Here is a 6,000-nt window from a genome sequence, read left to right on the forward strand (position 1 = left end):
AGGCATGTACAGAGCATCAGATTGGGGAAGAGCAGTGTGGTTCCAGAAGTGGTAGAGGATGTGTGGATCAGGTGTTTGCTTTGAAGAATGTATGTGAGAAATACTTAGAAAAGCAAATGGATTTGTATGTAGCATTTATGAATCTGGAGAAGGCATATGATAGAGTTGATAGAGATGCTCTGTGGAAGGTATTAAGAATATATGGTGTGGGAGGCAAGTTGTTAGAAGCAGTGAAAAGTTTTTATCGAGGATGTAAGGCATGTGTACGTGTAGGAAGAGAGGAAAGTGATTGGTTCTCAGTGAATGTAGGTTTGCGGCAGGGGTGTGTGATGTCTCCATGGTTGTTTAATTTGTTTATGGATGGGGTTGTTAGGGAGGTGAATGCAAGATATATATATATATATATATATATATATATATATATATATATATATATATATATATATATATATATATGATAGAATCGCGGTGATGCGCTTGATATATGTAGCTTCTCATAACTACAAGAGAAAATGAAATATGATAAGTCCCAAGTGCACTTTTGTGCATTACAACTTCAATAGAGATTGAGAATTACACAAAGGATCACTGTGTAGTCACTTTACACATGGAAGGGGGAAATGTACTGTTTCCGTTTACATGTGGATCTGTCACCACGTTTGTCATAAAATTTTCATCACACGGTCAAGACATTAAACTTTAAAGATTTTGCTGACTACACAACTATCCAGTTTATGCAGACCTTCCATCATTTTTATTTTGCAGTTCATTGTGTTTTTGACAAGAGAGCACTTAATGATATTTCTTTTGATCATAGAGTTACGCGTTTTAACTGAAGTAACATTGGTGCAGTCAGTATAGTGGTCATGATTTCTAACGTGAATTGATATGGTCTGTCCTTTTACTTTACAATATTTATGCTGCTTAAGCCTAACAGAGATTCTTCCTTTTCTGTCCATTTGCAAGGTATGCTATAGACACAGCCCGCAGAAATATCTGGTGAATCTTTGACTGAAGTATTCTTAATTGTTATAGCCGAACTAAGGCAGAATTATCACCAAATGTTTAAACTAAAATATTCTTGATATCGTAGTGGTTAACGATATCATAGGAATGCTTGGGGTTAACGCTGTGAAATGATTTCCAGACAAAGAGAATTATCAAAGAAAGATTTGGGGTTCATTAACTTGAGATATTTTCTCATTGTGTGTGGACAGAATTCTTTGCAAATGCTGTCATGTGTTTTATATAGGACAAACTTGTAAGGATATCTGTATTTGATTTAAGCAACATATTTATTGTATAAGAACAGCGCAGATTTTCAATGATCACTCTAATGATTGGATTAAAGCTACTTCAGTTTAAGCATGTAAGAGATATATCAATAAATGTTCTCTTATTAAACATGCAAAGAAATATAACATGAGTAGTAGTGAAGGTCTGTATAAATTGGATAGCTTTGTCGTAGGTATGATTTTAAACAGCTTAATCTGTCTTGACCTTGTAATGATGATTGTATGACACGCTTGGTAACCAACCCGACTACCACAACCCACACGTAGGTGAACGGGATAGGATCTTTGACGGGAACACACCTTTCCGTCTCCCATGTACACAAAAAGCAAGGAATATCTAATCTTGTGATAAGGAGGAAGACAGATTCAACAACAAAAAAATATTTTGGTTCTTCCGTGTCATAAGGAATTTTCACATCTTCCAAGTATTTGGAGACATCTCGATATTTTCAAGTATGAATACACCATACGGAACAGCTACATAAAGAACAGACCATTATGAAATGAAAAATATCAGATGTCTAATCAGTACCATATTACGACTGCAATAGGAATTACAACAGTCAAACGGGTAAGTGGACTGAGCCACGGCATACAAATTAGCCGAAGGAAACCTCGGAAAGGTCTATGGGGCATGGTTGTGGATAGGGAGCAGTGGTTTAGCTGTGTTACACATGATTGTTGGAGAATGGGTGTCGGCGAGTGAGGCCTTTTCTTTATCTGTTCCCTTGCTAATATATATATATATATATATATATATATATATATATATATATATATATATATATATATATATATATATATAAGGGCTTGAAAAATATGGAAAAAAGTTGACAAGTTAGTACTCGACGCTATTATTAGTTGTATTTACTAGAAGTTATTATTTGATGGTTCAAGTGAAATTCTCATGGGGGCACATAACCATGGTTGAAGTAAAACCCCTTGATAAAGACATCAGTGACCCAGGGAGCCCAATGGACTGCCAAGCATGTTCTGACAACTCACTTTCCTGTAGGTTAAGGAAAGGCCAATAACATTTTTACATTTGATACCTAAATAGAATGACATGAATCGGTCATCACGCAACTAAGGCTCTCCCCCAGCTGGGGCGCTGTTTGAAATACAGGCCGAGTGTCCCTTGAGACATATGTATTACTGTTTAAAAGAGCCACTTTAAACACAACTGCAGCCACAGTGGAAGGTATGACTCACTGGGATTATTACGAATGTATATCCCCTCCACTCCCCGGGTTAAGCAGACAGGAGCAGACGGCGATGAAAGCGTCTAGTTCTTATATACGAGTGTAGAGGAACTGCCCAGAGATAGTACTCGTCTCTATCCTTGAAGAGCGCTAGATGTCCAGTAGTGTTAATGCACCTTCCGTAAGTCAACACTTTCCTAATGTACTCCTTCGATTTTCCATGCTTGATGCATATTCTTTGTGTCCTTATTTGGTACTTTGTCTCTGTATGTTCTTACTTGAGCACCAAAATGGAAAACTTTACACCCGGCCTAATTCTATGTGGGACCTGCTCTAGATGATCTCGTGCGCTCTATGAGATTAACAATTTAATCTTTATAATCAACCTACAGTTATACATATGATAATACCACGGATGACTTTACGCACTGATTCACTTACATTATTTTTACAATATAATAGTTCGCTCCTTACTAGGTAAACAATCTTACAAGAGTACCCACAGCTGGCATCTTTTCCCAGCATGACCTCACGTCTCCTGTTATATCGAATAACAATTATACGTCAATAATACTAAACCATCATACAGGTTAGACAAACATGAACAACACTGGCTACCATCTGGACCTGTTTTTCTCCGTCTGTTTTGCTGATTCCAGGGAACAATCTTTCTGCCTGATAGAGGCATGGCCGCGCAGTGACTACACGCACACAAACAAATCTCCCCTCCTCCAACACTTTCACCCAGTTATATATATATATGTATATATATATATATATATATATATATATATATATATATATATATATATATATATATATATATATATATATATATATATCAGACATGTTTCACTAAAGACCATGGCATAATAAGCCCTTATGCCCGTCTTAGGGCATCACCTAACTCATCAAGCTGTATTTGACGAAAACTTGAAAACACTGAAAATGATGTATGCATAGCGAGGAAAACTAAAGTCCTGGTGACAGCTCTGAACTCCATGAGTGCGAGAGGAAACTTGGGCCTGTATGAGCGGGTGATGGCATCTCATGCGCCAGCGATATGGGATCTGTGTGGTGGTCCTCGATGGTTGGAGGCGCCAAATAGCCGTAGGCTTGTGACGTGGCCCTTTTTGCTGGCTGTTGAGAAGAAAACTCTTTGATAGAATCTGCTTCTGGTGTTTGTTATTTGTTGTGCTCGCTGCAGCGCTTGAGCAATTTCGTTTTGTCCACCAAATTGTATCGTGTAAATGGAGTCTTGTGATCTTTTTCCATGTGCCATTTGGGTGCTCTTTCTTGCAAGTCTATAATAAGTCTGACTCAAAGATGTAGTGGCCATTCCAATATAGCTGTTAGAACGAATTTCACAGCCTTCGTGCGCACAACCAAATTTGTGAGCTGTTTTGGTGGCCATCAAACGGCTTTTGTCTTCAATTACATTATTTTTCAATATTTAATTACCCAGAGTTCATTACACGTTCATCAACTTTATATGCGTGTAGCAAATGGTTTCTGCAGAATACCTTTGATGCATTGTTCACATGGGTTTGTCATTGTGGGGTGTGGATGCTAGCAAAAATTTGTGAAGTTCAGGATCAAAATATTTGTTTGAATATCCAGTCATGGAGTTCACAGCTGTCCCAGGACTTTAGTTTTCCTGGCAATGTATATATCATATACAGTGTTTTCAAAATTTTGTGAAATTCAGTTTGATTAGTCAGGTGATTCAATAAGAAGGAAGAAAGCTCTCTCTGTAAGTTTTGTAAATATAGAGAAAATGGCATTTGGAAATTCACTTTTCCAGCTATCTCAAGAACAACGAAAACAACAAATGAAAGTTCATGAATTAGAAAAAGTCTAAAAGAAACTCATTAATGCTAATTATCCTTAATGAAGCATGTCTGAATAAAAATGTACTACCTTATTATATTCAAACACATGACTCGGCAGCCACAACTTAGAGCAGCATAATGGATTATCGCCAACTCAAACTTCTTTCAATGGAGAAAGTACACATACTGAACACATATCAAGATCAACTACCACTGAAAAGCTGAGTCGCCTTTACGATGTAAAAAATTGTGCTTCCAAAGGTAAGTTGGATGCTTTGATGAAATTGTCTTTCCATGAATTAATTGACCAGCAAAAATCGGTCCTCAACTTCGGCCTTAAATGTTCATTTCCAACGGAGATCCTTCCATCAATCCATATATATATATATATATATATATATATGTATATATTATATATGGGAAAGGATCACAATTTTGCCCATGATCAAAGTATGTTCCCATGAGTCCACGGGGAAATGAAACACGATAAGTTCCCAGGTGCACTTTCATATAATAATCACATCATCAGGGGAGATACAAGAAAGAAATATGTCAGTTCATATACAACGAAGAGACGTAGCTAGGACCGCATTTGGTAAACAAGTGACTGTCCAAGACAGACAACGAGCGTATCATAAAATTGTAATGAGGACAAGAGGGGGAATTGTTTACAAATTTTGTTAACAATAAAGCCATCCAATTTGTATAGACCTCACTAATATTAAGGTTATGATTTTTGTGTATTTGATTATAGAAGATTCAATGATATATCTCGTGGTACTGGAGTTAGAGTTGATAACTGAGATGGCATTACTCCAGTCAATATAATGATCATAGTTTTCAACGTGATTAAACAAGGCATTTGATTCTTGTCTTGTTCTTATACTATATTCATGTTGCTTAAGTCTAACAGAAAGATCCTTATCAGTCTGCCCAACATAGAACTCATCACAATTTCTACATGGCACTTTATAGATGCATCCAGATTTTTTTTTTTAGCGAGTTCCTGATTAAGATATTCTTTATAGTATTATTGTTGCTAAAGGCATCATTTACATTAAAGGATTTAAGCAACATGGGAAGTAAAGGAAAAATCATTATTGAAAAGGAAAACTAAAAGATTCTTTCTGTCAATGGGAGGTTTGGGCTCAACTCTATAAAATGACTTCTTTGCTAACTCAAGGGATTTAACTTAGATTGAATTTTAGGGAGAATAAAAAGATGTTTTGGAAGTAGGTAAATAAAGTGCGTGATACAAAAAACAAATGGGAACATCGGTGAAGGGGGCTAATGGGGAAGTAATAACAAGCAGTGGTGAAGTGAGGAGATGGAGTGAGTATATTAAAGGTTTGTTGAATGTGTTTGATGATAGAGTGGCAGATATAGGGTGTTTTGGTCGAGGTGGTGTGCGAATTGAGAGGGTCAGGAAGAATGGTTTGGGAAACAGAGAAGAAGTAGTGAAAGCATTGCGGAAGATGAAAGCTGGCAAGGCGGCGGGTTTGGATGGTATTGCAGTGGAATTTATTAAAAAGGGGCTAACTGTGTTGTTGACTGGTTGGGGATATTCAGTGAATGTATGATTCATGTCGATGTGCCTGAGGATTGGCGGAATGCATGCATAGTGCCATTGTACAAAGAAGATAAAGGTAAGTGTTCTAATTACAGAGGTAT

This window comes from Panulirus ornatus, chromosome 32 (assembly GCF_036320965.1).
Source record: "Panulirus ornatus isolate Po-2019 chromosome 32, ASM3632096v1, whole genome shotgun sequence".
NCBI lineage: Eukaryota > Metazoa > Arthropoda > Malacostraca > Decapoda > Palinuridae > Panulirus > Panulirus ornatus.